At 41.3% G+C, this 17759-nt stretch overlaps 1 pseudogene; it reads right to left on the bottom strand.

Annotated features, from left to right (window-relative positions):
- LOC147964769 (uncharacterized) overlaps positions 1-17204 on the bottom strand; it is a 41536-nt pseudogene extending 24332 nt beyond the window's left edge.
- Between the last annotated feature and the right edge of the window lie 555 nt (positions 17205-17759).

Genomic DNA, 17759 nt, shown 5'->3' with positions numbered 1-17759 from the left:
AAGGATTGAGCGCGAGAAGAAAAGGACAGGCCTTGGCCCCTTTATAAAGAGGGTGAATATCCAGCGTCCTCCGCGTGGCCGTTTGGAACTTGCCTAAAATCGAGGAGTCATACTAACAAGCACGTTTGGGTTACCCACACCTGTATTGATGAGAATCCCGCGATAAGGGGAACACGATCTTTACTTCGACAAGACATGCCAATAAAACCGCCTCGCAACACGTGCAGTGGCAGGCAGGGAAAAATGGTTTGTAATGACCGGGCCACGGCAGGACGTCACGTTATGAAGAGTTGTCAGCATATTAGGTTTGTGGAATAATATATTCTCTACGGTGGTATGTGGAATTTGTTTTGCAGGGTCGGACACTATCCTGGTGTTCGAAATCTTCTATGGAGTATTCGGTGGAGGAACCCGCCTTGCAATGCCAAAGAAAATCCGCGCGCCAGACTCATCGTCATTGAAGCCTGGTTCAGGGGCTACTGAGGGAGTCCTGGATTAGGGGGTCCTCGGACAGCCAGACTATATACTTTGGCCGGACTGTTGGACTATGAAGATACAAGATTGAAGACTTCGTCCCGTGTCTGGGTGGGACTCTCCTTTGCGTGGAAGGCAAGCTTGGCAATTCGTATATGTGGATCTCCTCCCTTGTAACCGACTCTGTGTAACCCTAGCCCCCTCCGGTGTCTATATAAACCGGAGGGTTTAGTCCGTAGGATGAGAACACTCATAATCATAGGCTAGCTTCTAGGGTTTAGCCTCTACGATCTCGTGGTAGATCAACTCTTGTAATACTCATGTCATCAAGATCAATCAAGCAGGAAGCAGGGTATTACCTCCATCGAGAGGGCCCGAACATGGGTAAACATTGTGTCTCGCGCCTCCTGTTACCATCCGCCTTAGACGCACAGTTCGGGACCCCCTACCCGAGATCCGCCGGTTTTGACACCGACAACGATGCTTATCAAGAATGTAATACTTTGAGCCGAATACTCAAAAGTATCCAACCTGGGGTTTGTTACCGGTGAGAAGCTCGTATGCCGTCTTGCCGAGTAGCTTGTGAAGATATAAGCGATTTGTTGCATCAGAAGCTGTCTCTACCGTTTCTGCCCAAAAGTGTTTTGGCGTCTTGTACTCATCAAGAATCGTTCTCACCATCTCAATAAGAGTCCGGTTCTTCCTGTCAACAACTCCATTTTGTTGAGGCATGTTCATAGCCGAGAACTCGTGTGAGATCCGTTCTTCATCAAGAAAGGTATCCACATTTGCGTTCTTGAACTTCGTTCTGTTATCACTGCGGACCTTCTTGATCTTCACTTCAAATTGATTTTGGGCCTTCCTAGTGAAGTTCTTTAAGATCTTTTGGACCTACGATATATCATCAAGAAAGAACACCCACGTAAATCTTGAAAATCCATCGACTATGGCTAGACCAAATGAGTTTCCACCGAGACTTTTATAGGCATTGGGACCGAAGAGATCCATATGAAGTAGCTCGAGCGGTCTTCTCATGGTCATGATGTTCTTCACGGGGTGACATCCTCCAACTTGTTTTCCTACTTGACAAGCACTGCACAGTCTATCCTTGTCAAATATAACATCTTTCACTCCAAGGATATGATCACCTTTAATAAGCTTATCAAGATTTTGCATGCCAACATGACCTAACCTTCTATGCCACAACCAACCTTCAGAAGATTTAGCAATTAAGCAAGTTCTAGGTTGAGCCTTTTTAGTGAAATCAACAATTTATAAATCACCTCTACATATACCGGTAAAGACCATATTATGATTATCTCTATGGAACACTTGGCAATCTACTTTAGTAAATAGGACATTGAAACCAAAGTCAGCAAGTCTAGATACGGAAAGTAAATTATAGCCAAGGGATTCGACGAGCACAACATTTTGTATAGAGCTATCATGTGAGATGGCCACCTTACCAAGGCCAACCACCTTACCCTTTGAGTTATCACCAAAGGTGACATACTTTCAAGGGCCGTCGTTTTCAGCAAGCTGACAAAACATGTCCTTGTCTCCGGTCATGTGATCGATACATCCACTATCAAAAACCCGTTCCTTTCCTCCAGCCATGTAGCCGCGAAGATTAGCCATAAGACCCAAAATGTCTAATAGACTCATCGAGATCAAAGTCACTATCCTCATCCTCATCATAGTATCCATGTTCAACATTATCTTGTGATTGATCAATTCCTAGAGAGAGTGATTCATTAGATAGGTGATCATCACAATGTTCCTCTTTATGAATTCAAATGGCTTCGGAGATGATATTGCTAATGATTCCAACATCTCCTTTTGCACGCATGAGGTTAGTAAGCTCAAATAGACAATCACCAAACTTAGGATCGTTAGAATTCATCTTACTCAAAGCAACAGACTTGTGAAGAATCTCATCTAAGTTTTGCAAGGAATAGTTTGGAAATCGTTCCTCAAGAAATCTCCATATGGTGTAAGCACAGTCAAGAGAAGGCAAGCTAGCAATCAAGTTTCTAGGTAATCCTCTAGTGATTAAGTTGGCAGTTCTCAGATTACAGATCATGTCAATAGACTCATCAAGGGTAGAAGCAAGGGGTTAACAGGGGGTGCACAAGGGCTAGTAATGTACTTGTTCAAGTGATATTCATTGAAAATCTCAAGCATCTCAATTTTCCACTCATGAAAGAACTCTCCATCAAGTATAGGTACTCTATGTCTAAGACTCCCCAACGTAGACTCATCCATCTTCCTCCAATGGTGATTAAACCAAAGCAATGGAGACCAATGCTATGATACCAATTGTAGGGTCAAGAAGAGGTGTCTAGAGGGGGGGGGGGTGATTAGACCCTCAACAAAGAAAAGTAGCAGTTTTTAATTTCTTTTAAGTTAAGGTGGAGTTTTAGCACAAGTTTAAACATTCACAATACATTTCAAGCAAGCATGGCAAGATATATGAGCATTGGAAAGTAAAGCATGCAACTTGCAAGAAAGTAAAGGGATGGGGTTGGAGTGTGCAAACGCAATTGGAGACACGGAGATTTTTGGCGTGGTTCCGATAGGTGGTGCTCTCGTACATCCATGTTGATGGAGACTTCAACCCATGAAGGGTAACGGTTGCACGAGTCCACGGAGGGCTCCACCCACGAAGGGTACACGAAGAAGCAACCTTGTTTATCCCACCATGGCCCTCGCCCACAAAGGACTTGCCTCACTTGGGTAGATCTTCACGAAGTAGGCGATCTCCTTGCCCTTAAAAGCTCCTTGGTTCAACTCCACAATCTTGACGGAGGCTCCCAAGTGACACCAAACCAATTTAGGATACACCACTCTCTAAAAGGTAATAGATGGTGTGTTGATGATGAACTCCTTGCTCTTGTGCTTCAAATGATAGTCTCCCCAACACTCAACTCTCTCTCACAAATTTGGATTTGGTGGAAAGATGATTTGAGTGGAAAGCAATTTGGGGAAGGCTAGAGATCAAGATTCTTGTGGTTAGAATGGAATATATTGGTCTCAACAAATGAGTAGCTGGTTCTCTCTCAGAAAATGTATGTTGGAAGTGTACGCAAGTTCTGATGAATCTCCTCATGAATGGAGGATGGGTGGAGGGGTATATATAGCCTCCACACAAAATCTAGCCGTTACAAACAATTCACAAAACTCAGTTAGACCGTTTTAGTTCAAAATGTGAACGTTAGGATTTTCGGTGCGACCGATATGATCAACTCGGTGGGACCGATGTGCTAGGGTTAGGGTGAAACCTCAACTCGGTTTGACCAATTACACAAACTCGGTGGGACTGATTTTGGTAATAAGCAAAACAGAGAGTTGGTCAAGCAAACTCGGTGAGACCGATTGCATATCTCGGTGAGACCAAAACGATTGCAACATGCATCTGAGAGTTTGCAAGCCCATCTCGGTGAGACCGAGATCCCATCGATGAGACCGAATTGATTGGGGTTTCTGGCAGTGGCTATGTCAAATGGACTCGGTGGCGCCGGATAGATCAAATTGGTGGGGCCGAGTTTGACTTTAGGTTTGGGACAAATGTGGATATGAGAAAGTGGTTGAGGGCTTTTGAAGCATATCACTAAGAACTTTGAGCAAGCAAGCCATTAAGCAACACTTCATCCCCTTTTAATAGTATTGGCTTTCCTATGGACTCAATGTGATCTTGGATCACTAAAATGAAAATGCAGAGTCTTGAGCTTTAGCCAATCATTGTCCTTAGCTTCTTGAAGGGGTTCCACATTCTCTTGTCCATGCCACTCCACTGTTGAACTTATCTGAAATATACTGGATAGAAGTATTAGTCCAACAAGAGATATGTTGACATTAATTACCAAAATCACCCAGGGAGCACTTGTGCTTTCATCGTTCTTATTGCATTACTCTGTTTCTGCATGAACTTAATACACTAGATGCATGCTGGATAGCGTTCGATGTGTGGACTAATAGTAGTAGATGTAGGCAGGAGTCGGTCTACTAATCTTGGACGTGTTGCCTATGTAATGATCATTGCTTGGATATCGTCATGATTATTTGAAGTTCTATCAATTGCCCAACAGTAATTTGTTTACCCACCGTTTGCTATTTTTCTCGAGAGAAGCCACTAGTGAAACCTACGGCCCCCGGGTCTCTTTCTCATATTATTTGCCTTTGCGATCTATTTTCCTTTGCTTTTATTTTCAGATCTATTAAACCAAAAATACAAAAATACCTCACTGCAAATTTTTTTTGGCGTTCGATCTATCAATATTTACAACTTTCTCCCGTCCACGTGCCAATTTCTGGCGCCGTTGCCCGAAAGGGATTGCCAACCCCTTTAACACGCCGGGTTGCGAGTATTTGTTATTTTTGTGCAGGTGCTGTTTACGTTGTGTTGCTTGGTTCTCCTACTGGTTTGATAACCTTGGTTTCACATCTGAGGGAAATACCTACCGCCGCTGTGCTGCATCATCCCTTCCTCTTTGGGAAAATACCGACGTAGCTTCAAGCGACATCAAAAGGAATTTCTGGCGCCGTTACCAGGGAGGATCTTCAACATATACCAGGTTCCTAATCACAAATCTCATCTCCTCGCAATTTACATTATTTTCCATTTGCCTCTCGTTTTCCTCTCCCCCACTTCACAAAAATTTCCCATTTATTCGCCCCTCTTTTTCGTTCGCTGTTTTCTTGCCGGATCTGTTTTTGTGTGTGTTCTTGTTTGCATAGTCATGATGCCTCAAAGAAAATATTATGATGTTCCTTACCCCAATATTTTGCTTGAAATTGAGAAAAGTACCAAGGAATATATGACTACACAATTTGAGCATAATAAGTATTTTACCGAAGAACTTAAGGAATAATCCGTTGTGCTTGATGCTATAACAAAAGAACTTGATTATATTAGTAGAGAAGTTTGTAATCTCCAATCTAAGTATGCTTTTGCTGAAAGTTTGCTACGAAAAATATATGATGCACAAGCTACTCTAGTAAATCAAATGGCCGCTAAACCAATCTCACTAGAGGATAAAAATGATGAAGATCTTAAAATGATTGGTGTTTCTTCCATTGGTTCCTTGTTTGGTAAAGTTAAGATTGATGAAAAAGGGACTGGAGAAGAGTCAACTTTAGTTAGAAGGCGTCCCGATATTCCGGAGGGTTAAATCTTGTTGAGAAAATTGATAAAAGTGGGTTTGAAGAGGTCAAAACTTTTAACTAGTGATGTGCCCACTCTTTTGGATTACAAATACTTTAATTATGATAGTTGCCCTTTGATTGATTTTATGGTGCAATTAATGATAAATTCACCCCATGCTTATGAACAAAATAAAGCTTTTACTAAACATATTGTTGATGCTCTGATGAAAGCTTTAGAAGAAAAGTTGGAATTAAAAGTTTCAATTCCTAGAAAATTGCATGATGAACGGGAACCTACTATCAAAGTCATGATTAAAAATTATGAGTCTTTTGCTTTGTGTGACTTGGGTGCTAGTGTTTCTACAATTCCGAAATCTTTATGTGATGTGCTTGGTCTTACCGATATTGAATCATGTTCTTTGAATTTGCACTTGGCGGATTCTACTATTAAAAAGCCTATGGGAAGAATTAATGATGTTCTTATTCTTGAAAATAGGAATTATGTGCCCATAGATATTATTTTTCTTGATATTGATTGCAATCCATCTTGTCCAATTCTTCTTGGTAGACCGTTTTACGCACTATCGGTGCTGTCATTGATATGAAAGAAGGCAATATTAAATTCCAATTTACTTTGAGGAAGGGTATGGAACACTTCCCTAGAAGAAGAATTAGGCCATCACATGAAACAATCGTGAGGGCATCTTATGTATCTCGAAACAAAGATGACAAAACTTAGATACTTGCTTTATGCCTAGCTAAGGGTGTAAAACTATAGCACTTGTTGGGAGGCAACCCAATGAATAAAATTTATTTTTGCTTTTTGCTTTCTATTTTTGAGTGTTAGCACAATTCTGCTACTATTATGATTGTATTTTTTGTGTTTTAATTGTGTTTGTGCCAAGTAAAGCCTTTAGGATCTTCTTGGGTGATAGTTGTTTGATCTTGCTGAAAAAACAGAAACTTTTGTGCTTGCAAAAATAATTTCCGTTTTTAACCAGAGAGCGATAAAATACCCATTCCTTTTTCAGTAGATTAATATACAAATTGCCCAGGTCGTCCTAATTTTTCAGTGTTTTTGGACTTACAGAAGTATTCGAATCACCCAGATTGCTACAGGGTGTTCTGTTTTTGACAGATTCTATTTTCTTTGCGTTGTGTGCTCGTTTTGATGGCTCTATGGTTTTCTTTGAAGAGTTTTTGCCATAGAAAAGTTGGAATACAGTAGATATACTGCAATAACAAAATATGAATTGGTTTACTATAGCACTTATAGTAGTGATTTGTTTTCTTATACTAACGGATCTCACGAAGGCTTTTGTTGAGTTTTGTGTGATTGAAGTTTTCAAGTTTTGGGTTATCTTACAATGGATGAAGGAATAAGGAGTAAGAAGAGCCTAAGCTTGGGGATTCCCAGGCATCCCAAACCATTATCCAAAAGAGAGCAAGCAACTAGGCCTGGGGATGTCGCCGAGTGGCATCCCCTCTTTCTTCTAACGACCATCGGTATTTTACTCGAAGCTACATTTTTATTCGTCACATACTATGTGTTTAGCTTGGAGCGTCTTGTATGATATGAGTCTTTGCTTGTTTTATTTTGTGATTTCAGTCTTGATTCCTTGCCCGACACACCTATTTGAGAGAGCCAAAATTATGCCATAACTTGCTAGAATTGCTCTCTATGCTTCACTTAAACTTTTAATGAGCTATGGACTTGCTCTAGTGCTTCACTTATATCTTTTTGAGCACGGTGTGCTTTAGTATTTTTAAACAAATGCTCTCTTGCTTCACTTAGATTTATTTGAGAGTTAGTAAAATTTTCAATAAATTCTCTCTTGCTTCACTTAAATTAATTTGAGAGAAAGAAATATTATGCTCATAATCTTCACTTATATTTGTTTGAGCTTGTCAAAAGCAACACATGAAAATTAGTCCCAAAGTGATAGATATCAAGAATGATATAATAAAAACTTCCATGAAGATCATTGGATAAAATAAACTTGATTCTTAGTAATAGTTTTGAGATATGATGATGTGATATGTGAGTCATTTTGATGAGTAATTATGTTTTAGTAAGAATATTGGTGTTAAGATTTGTGATTCCCTATGCAAGCACGAAAGTCAATAGTTATGCAATGAAATTATATCCTACTTGTGGTGCATTATTCGGTGTTAATTATGCTTAATGCTTGCTTATGAGATTATTCATTTCTTCGTTGGTCGCTTCTCAATCTGTTACTAGCCTTCATTTTGCACTAAGTATGATCACTACTTGTGCATCCAAAAACCTTTAAACCAGTTTTGCCACATGAGTCCACTATACCTACCTATATGCGGTATTCTTTTGCCGTCCTAAGCAAATTTGTATGTGCCATCTCTAATTTTCAAAATAAACTTCTCTTTTGTGTGTTCGTTCCGCTCGCAGAGCGGTGAGGGGTGGCTAATATTTTCCATGATGTGTTGTTCTCACGATGAGTGTTTATTCACTTTTCATTGCACGAGAGTAAGGCAAAGGTATTAGGGATACCCAGTCTCAAAATGAAAAATGAATTTACTTTATGTTGTCAAATAATAAATTCTTTGGAAAGTGTTGGTATGGAAGGCACCCATGGATATGGTTAGCCATGGAAAGTGAAAGTATGGTGGAAAAAGGAATAAACTTTATTTCCTGTTTGGGAACCGCCTATGATATATCTAGCATGGAAAGTGTTGGTAACTCTAAGTCGTTTTCATTGGTGGGAAGGACACACCTCCCAAAATGTTTTTATCTCTAAGTTTTTCGCTTTGAGCTCTGGCATCTCTACAGATCCCTACTTCCCTCTGTGAAGGGCCTTTCTTTTACTTTATGCAATTTTTATTTTTGAATTTGAGTCTCTGTCTTCTCTTATAAAGGTACCAACTAGGAGGCACTATGATCGTACTTGAGCACTGGGTGTAGTTAATAAGATAGTGTGTTTCATGAATGGATCAATGATTGAGCATGATTGGCTAGGGATAGCTTATTTTAGTGTTGATATTTTGAAAGACATGGTTTCTTGTTGATATGCTTGAGTATTTAAGTTATCGTGTCAAAACTAGACTATTGCTTTGAACAGTATAAAAGTCCAAATGTTCAAATGTCCACGCTATAGAGAAAAGAATATGATATGGCATGTTAGGCAGCATTCCACATCAAAAATTCTGTTTTTATCACTTACCTACTCGAGGACGAGCATGAGTTAAGCTTGGGGATGCTGATACGTCTCCAACATATCTATAATTTTTGATTGTTCCATGCTATTATATTATCAATCTTGGATGTTCTATAATCATTTCATAGTCATTTTATATCATTATTGGTACTAACCTATTGACATAGTGCCAAGTGCGAGTTGCGGTTTTTTTGCATGTTTTTTACATCACAGAAAATCAATACCAAATGGAGTCCAAATGCAACGAAACTTTACGGAGAATTTTTATGGACCAAAAGACACCTAATTGGCCAAGGCAACGCCTGGGCGGTGATCCGAGGGGAGCACAACCCACCAGGGCGCGCCAGGAGGCCCAGACACGCCCTGGTGGATTGTGCCCACCTAGGGTTCCCCCCGGACCGCCTCTTTGCTCTATAAATACCCCAATATTCCTAAAACCCTAGGGGAGTTGATGAAAATCAATTCCTGATGCCCCAGAGTCCACAACCACCAGATCCAATCTAGACACCATCACGGAGGGGTTCACCACTTCCATTGGTGCCTCTCCGATGATGCGTGAGTAGTTCTTTGTAGACCTTCGGGTCCGTAGTTAGTAGATAGATGACTTCCTCTCTCTCGTTTGATTCTCAATACAATGGTCTCTTGGAGATCCATATGATGTAACTCTTTTTGCGGTGTGTTTGTTGGGATCGGATGAACTTTGAGTTTATGATCAGATCTATCTTTTTATATCCATGAAAGTTATTTGAGTTTCTTTGATCTCTTATATGCATGATTGCTTATAGCCTCGTATTTCTTCTCCGATATTTGGGTTTTGTTTGGCCAACTTGATCTATTTATCTTGCAATGGGAAGAGGTGCTTTGTAGTGGGTTCGATCTTACGGTGCTTGATCCCAGTGACAGAAGGGGAACCGACACATATGTATCATTGCTACTAAGGATAAAATGATGGGGTCTATGTCTACATAGACAGATCTTGTCTACATCATGTGATCGTTCTTATTGCATTACTCTGTTTCCCCATGAACTTAATACACTAGATGCATGCTGGATAGCAGTCGATGTGTGGAGTAATAGTAGTAGATGCAGGTAGGAGTCCGTCTACTAATGTTGGACGTGATGCCTATGTAGTGATCATTGACTGGATATCATCATGATTATTTGAAGTTCTATCAATTGCCTAACAATATTTTTTTACCCACCGTTTTGCTATTTTTTCTCGAGAGAAGCCACTAGTGAAACCTACGGCCCCCGGGTCTCTTTCTCATATTATTTGCCTTTGCGATCTATTTTCCTTTCCTTTTATTTTCAGATATATTAAACCAAAAATACAAAAATACCTCGCTGCAACTTATTTTATTTGGCGTTAGATCTATCAATATTTACAACTTTCTCCCGTCCACGTGCCAATTTCTGGCACCGTTGCCCGAAAGGGATTGACAACCCCTTTAACACGTCAGATTGCGAGTATTTTTTATTTGTGTGCAGGTGCTGTTCACGTTGTGTTGCTTGGTTCTCCTACTGGTTCGGTAACCTTGGTTTCACATCTAAGGGAAATACCTACCGCCGCTGTGCTGCATCATCCTTTCCTCTTTGGGGAAATACCGACATAGCTTCAAGCGACATCATGTCACCAGTGTGCCGCTGCCATTCCTTGGGAGCCAATGGTTGCGCCAAATTCTGATGGAGTTCTCATTGCCCACACACCAAAGAAGTCATGTTTTTAAGAGATCAAGAACATGTACCACCCCTTGCCATGTCGCTGAGGCACCACTTGAGAATACCATGTCCTCCAAGTTGCCATTTGGGTAGTACCTTGCCTTCAAAATACGGGTGCACAGGCTATCCGGGTTGATCAACAGCCGCCAAGCTTGGCGCGCGAGGAGGGCTTGATTAAATAGACATAGATCACCAAAACCCAACCCCCCTTGTGACTTAGTTTTGATCAAGTGAATCCATGCTCTCAAATGCATCTCCTTTATCTACGCCCCCAAAAAAGTTCCAAATCATTCTAATAAGGTCCTCGCGGGTTGGTCTCTAGCATCGATCTGATCCATGGCACAGAGCAAAAGGGCAGAACATTTTGGGCCAACAATCATATGTGGTTCCATGAGCACAAGCATTTCCGCAACCATGTGGTCGCTCAACCATTGATGGTACAACATCCAAGAGGCCGTGTCCAAGTATTGCAGCCATTTGAAGCAACTAATCAGTCGATGGCCAAATAGTGCAATGATACGTCCATTTTTCATCATGTTTCCTATTGTTATTTTAATATTTTGATCAATATAATACTTTGTGGTGCAATTATAATGCCTTTTCTCTCTTAATTTGCAAGATTTACATGAAGAGGGTGATTGCTGGCAGCTGGAATTCTGGACCTGAAAAAGCTATATCAGAGATACCTATTCTGCACAACTCCAAAAGAGCTAAAATTTCACAGAGAATTATTTTGAAATATATATATAATATTGGTGAAAATAAATAGTAGAGGAGGTCCACCAGGTGCCCACGAGGCACCTGGGCGCGCCCTGGTGGCTCGTGGGGCCCCTAGCCATCCTCAGAGGCCCATCTTCTGCTATATGAAGCCATTTGCCCTAGAAAAAAATACAATAAGAGGACTTTCGGGATGAAGCGCCACCGTCTCGAGGCGGAACATACGAAGGGGCACTTTTGCTTGCTGCTGGAGCGATTCTGCCGAGGATACTTTCCTCCAGGAGGGGGAAATCGAAGTCATTGACATCAACAACAACCTTCTCATTGTGGGAGGACCAATCTTCATTAACATCTTCACCAACACCATCTCATCTCAAACCTAGTTCATCTCTTGTATTCCATGTTTGTCTCAAAACCTCAGATTGGTACATATGGGTTGCTATAATGTTGATTTCATCTTGTAGTTGATGCTAGCTGGTTTATTTGGTGGAATATTATATGTTCATATTCTTGATGCTATTTAATACCCCTCTAATCTTGAACATGGATATGATTTCTGAATAGTTCCTTTTATTCTGGAGGACATGGGAGAAGTCTTGTCGAAAGTAATCATCTGAATTTGGTATTCATTCGATATTTTGATGATATGTAGGTTGTTGTTTCCCTTAGTGGTGTCGTGTGAACATCGACTACATGACACTTCACCGTACTTGGGCCTAAGGGAAGGCATTATGGATTAGTAATTAGATGATGGGTTGCTAGAGTGACAGAAGCTTAAACCCTCGTTTATGTGCTATTCCGTAAGGGGCTAATTTGGATCCATATGTTTCATGCTATGGTTAGATTTATCTTAATTCTTCTTTTGTAGTTGCGGATGCATGCGAGAGGGGGTAATTATAAGTGGGAGGTTAGTTCAAGTAAGTGAAGGGAAACGTAGCATGCAATATCAAAAATTTCCTACGCTCACGCAAGATCTATCTAGGAGATGCATAGCAACGAGAAGGGGAGAGTGTGTCCACGTACCCTCGTAGACCAAAAGGGGAAGCGTTAGTTTAACGCGATTGATGTAGTCGAATGTCTTCTCGATTCAACCGATCAAGCACCGCACGTACGTCACCTCCGAGTTCTACACACGATCAGCTCGATGACGTCCCTCGAACTCTTGATCCAGCAAAGTGTCGAGGGAGAGTTTCGTCAGCACGACTGCGTGTTGACAGTGATGGTGAAGTGATCCGCGCAGGGCTTCGCCTAAGCACTATGACAATATGACCATAGGCATACACTGTGGAGGGGGGCACCGCACACGGCTTGGAACAATTGATCTATGTTAGAGGTGCCCTACCCCCGTATATAAAGGAGTGAGAGGGGAGGCGGCTGGCCCTAGGCATGCCCCAAGTGGGAGGAGTCCCACTTGGGCTCCTAGTAGGATTCACCCCCTCCCTTTTATCGGAGGGGGAAAGGGGGAAGGACGAGAGGAGGAGAAGGAAAGGGGGGCGCCGCCCCTAGTCCAATTCGGACTCCTCCCTTGGGGGGGGGGGGCGCCGCCTCTTGTGGGCTGGCTTGACTCCCTCCTATGGCCCATATGGCCCATATCTTCCCCCGGGGGGTTCTGGTAACCCCCCCCGGTACCCCGATATGTACCCGATACAATCCGAAACACTTCCAGTGTCCGAATACTATCATCCAATATATCAATCTTTACCCCTCGACCATTTCGAGACTCCTCGTCGTGTCTGTGATCTCATCCGGGACTCCGAACAACATTCGGTCACCAAATCACAAAACTCATAATACAAATCATCGACATCGAACATTAAGCGTGCAGACCATACGGGTTCGAGAACTATGTAGACATGACCGAGACATCTCTCCGGTCAATAACCAACAACAAAACCTGGATGCTCATATTGGTTCCTACATATTCTACGAAGATCTTTATCGGTCAAACTGTAATGAAAATAGTCATTCCCTTTGTCATCGGTATGTTACTTGCCCGAGATTCGATCGTCGGTATCTTCATACCTAGTTCAATCTCATTACCATCGAGTCTCTTTACTCGTTCTGTAATGCATCATCCCGCAACTAACTCATTAGTCACATTGCTTGCCAGGCTTATTATGATGTGCATTACCGAGAGGGCCCAAAGGTACCTCTCCAATACTCGGAGTGACAAATCCTAATCTCGGTCTATGCCAACCCAACAAACACCTTCGGGGATACCTGTAGAGCATATTTATAATCAACCGGTTATGTTGTGACGTTTTCTAGCACACAAGGTATTCCTCCGGTATCCGGGAGTTGCATAATCTCATAGTCAAAGGAATATGTATATGACATGAAGAAAGCAATAGCAATAAAACTGAAGGATCAACATGCTAAGCCAATAGATGGGTCTTGTCCATCACATCATTTTCCTAATGATGTGACCCCGTTCATCAAATGACAACACATGTATATGGTTAGGAAACTTAAGCATCTTTGATTAATGAGCTAGTCTAGTAGAGGCTTACTAGGGACACGATGTTTTGTCTATGTATTCACACATGTATCAAGTTTCCTGAAATAGCTGAAAATGATGTTCTTGACCGCTGTCCCACGATCCACTCCTGGATTGCTTTGGTACCTCTCTGCGAGACTTATAGCAAGGCACACATCAAGTCTGGTACACAACATTGCATACATGATAGAACCTATGGCTGAGGCATAGGGAATGACTTTCATTTTCTCTCCATCTTCTGCAGTGGTCGGGCATTGAGTCTGACTCAACTTCTTCAAAACTTTATCAAGGTATGTGCTTTGTTAAAGTCTAATTAAGCGTCTTGATCTATCTCTATAGATCTTGATGCCCAATATATAAGCAGCTTCACCAAGGTGTTTCATTGAAAAACTCTTATTCAAGTATCCTTTTATGCTATCCAGAAATTCTATATCATTTCCAATCAACAATATGTCATGCACATATAATATTAGAAATGCTAAAGAGCTCCCACTTACTTTCTTGTAAATACATGATTCTCCAAAATTCTATATAAAACCATATGCTTTGATCACACTATCAAAGCACATATTCCAACTCCTAGATTCTTGCACCAGTCCATAAATGGATCACTGGAGCTTGCACACTTTGTTAGCACCTTTAGGATCGACAAAACCTTCTGGTTGCATCATATACAACTCTTGTTTGAGAAATCCATTAAGGAATGCAGTTTTAACATCCATTTGCCAAATTTCATAATCATAAAATGCGGCAATTGCTAACATGATTCGGTCAGACTTAAGCATCGCTACGGGTGAGAAAGTCTCATCGTAGTCAACTCCTTGAACTTGTTGAAAACCTTTTGCAATAAGTCGAGCTTTGTAGACAGTAACATTACCATCAGTGTCAGTCTTCTTCTTGAAGATCCATTTATTCTCTATGGCTTGCCGATCATCGGGGAAGTCAACCAAAGTCCATACTTTGTTCTCATACATGGATCCTATCTCATACTTCATGGCCTGAAGCCATTTCATGGAATTTGGGCTCATCATGGCTTCCTCATAGTTCGTAGGTTCATCATGGTCTAGTAACACGACTTCCAGAACAGGATTACCATACCACTCTGGTGCGGAACGTATTCTGGTTGACCTACGAGGTTCGGCAGCAACTTGATCTGAAGTTTCATGATCATCATCATTAGCTTCCTCACTAATTGGTGTAGGCATCACGGGAACGTTTTTCTGTGATGAGCTAGTTTCCAATTCGAGAGAAGGTACAATTACCTCATCAAGTTCTACTCTCCTCCCACTCACATCTTTTGAGAGAAACCCCTTCTCCAGAAAGGATCCATTCTTAGCAACAAATATCTTGCCTTCGAAACTGTGATATAAGGTGTACCCAACAGTTTATTTTGGGTATCCTATGAAGACGCACTTCTCCGATTTGGGTTTGAGCTTATCAGGTTGAAGCTTTTTCACATAAGCATCGCAACCCCAAACTTTAAGAAACGACAGCTTAGGTTTCTTGCCAAACCATAGTTCATACGGTGTCATCTCAATGGATTTAGATGGTACCCTATTTAACGTGAATGCAGTTGTCTCTAATGCATAACCCCAAAACGATAGTGGTAAATCGGTAAGAGACATCATAGATCGCACCATATTTAATGAAGTACGGTTACGACGTTCGGACACACCATTATGCTGTGGTGTTCCAGGTGGCATGAGTTGTGAAACTATTTCACATTGTTTTAAATGAAGGCCAAACTCGTAACTTAAATATTCGCCTCCGTGATCAGATCGCAGAAACTTTATTTTCTTGTTACGATGATTTTCCACTTCACTCTAAAATTCTTCGAACTTTTGAAATGTTTCAGACTTGTGTTTCATTAAGTAGATATACCCACATCTGCTCAAATCATCTATGAAGGTCAGAAAATAACGATACCCACCGCGAGCCTCAACACTCATCGGACCGCATACATCATTATGTATTATTTCCAATAAGTCAGTGGCTTGCTCCATTGTTGTGGAGAACGGAGTCTTAGTCATCTTGCCCATGAGGCATGATTCGCAAGCATCAAATGATTCATAATCAAGTGATTCCAACTGTCCAGCTATATGGAGTTTCTTCATGCACTTTACACCAATATGACCTAAACGGTAGTGCCACAAATATGTTGCACTATCATTATCGAATTTGCATATTTTGGCATCAATATTATGAATATGTGTATCACCATGATCGAGATTCAACAAAAATAGACCACTCTTCAAGGGTGCATGACCATAAAACATATTACTCATATAAATAGAACAACCATTATTCTCTGATTTAAATGAAGAAGCGTCTCGCATCAAAAAAGATCTAGATATAATGTTCATGCTTAACGCTGGCACCGAATAACAATTATTCATGTCTAAAACTAATCCCAAAGGTAGATGTAGAGGTAGCGTGCCGACGGCGATCACATCGACCTTGGAACTATTCCCGACATGCATCGTCACCTCGTCCTTAGGCAATCTTCGTTTAATCCATAGCCCCTGTTTTGAGTTGCAAATATGAGCAACAGAACTAGTATCAAATACCCAGGCACTACTACGAGCATTAGTAAGGTACACATCAATAACATGTATATCAAATATACCTTTGTTCACTTTTCCATCCTTCTTATCTGCCAAATACTTGGGGCAATTCCGCTTCCAGTGACCAGTCCCTTTGAAGTAGAAGCACTCAGTTCCAGGCTTTGGTCCAGACTTGGGCTTCTTCCCGGGAGTGACAACTTGCTTGCCATTCTTCTTGAAGTCCCCCTTCTTTCCCTTGCCCTTTTTCTTGAAACTAGTGGTCTTGTTAACCATCAACACTTGATGCTCTTTCTTGATTTCTACCTCCGCAGCTTTGAGCATAGCGAAGAGCTCGGGAATTGTCTTATCCATCCCTTGCATATTGTAGTTCATCATGAAGCCTTTGTAGCTTGGTGTCTGTGATTGAAGAACTCTGTCAATAACACTATCATCTGGAAGATTAACTCCCAGCTGAGTCAAGTGGTTATGGTACCCAGACATTCTGAGTATGTGTTCACTGACAGAACTGTTCTCCTCCATCTTGCAGCTATAGAACTTGTTGGAGACTTCATATCTCTCAACTCAGACATTTGCTTGAAATATTAACTTCAATTCCTATAACATCTTATATGGTCCATGACATTCAAAACGTCTTTGAAGTCCCGATTCTAAGCCGTAAAGCATGGCACACTGAACTATAGAGTAGTCATCAAACCGCGTCTGCCAGACGTTCAAGGCGTCTACATTAGCAGGAGGGGGCTTGTCACCTAGCGGTGCATCAAGGACATAATTCTTCTGTGGAGCAATGAGGATAATCCTCAAGTTACGGACCCAGTCTGTGTAGTTGCTACCATCATCTTTCAACTTAGCTTTCTCTAGGAACACATTAAAATTCATGGGAACGGTAGCACGGGCCATTGATCTACAACAAAGATATGCAAAAACTATCAGGACTAAGTTCATGATAAATTAAGTTCAACTAATCATATTACTTAAGAACTCCCACTTAGATAGAAATCCCTCGAGTCATCTAAATGATCACGTGATCCATATCAACTAAACCATGTACGATCATCACGTGAGATGGAGTAGTTTTCGATGGTGAACATCTCTATGTTGATCATATCTACTATATGATTCACATTCGGCCTTTCGGTCTCCAGTGTTGTGAGGTCATGTCTGTACATGCTAGGCTCGCCAAGTTTAACCCGAGTATTCCGCACGTGCAAAACTGTCTTACCCCCGTTGCATGTGAACGTCAAGTGTGTTGTTTTAACCTTCAACAAGGACCGACCGTAGTCAAATTTGATTCAACTAAAGTTGGAGAAACAGCAACCCGCCAGCCACCCTTGTGCAAAACAAGTTGCACGTCTGTCGGTGGAACCGGTCTCATGAAGGTGGTCATGTTAGGTTGGTCCGGGCTACTTCATCCAACAATACCGTCGAATCAAAATGAGACGTTGGTGGTAAGAA

Source organism: Triticum urartu, chromosome 6A, assembly GCF_056163025.1.
Source record: "Triticum urartu cultivar PI428250 chromosome 6A, HENAU_Tu73, whole genome shotgun sequence".
NCBI lineage: Eukaryota > Viridiplantae > Streptophyta > Magnoliopsida > Poales > Poaceae > Triticum > Triticum urartu.
The sequence above is the reverse complement of the archived record's forward strand: the minus strand, read 5'-3'. Positions and strand labels throughout refer to the sequence as shown.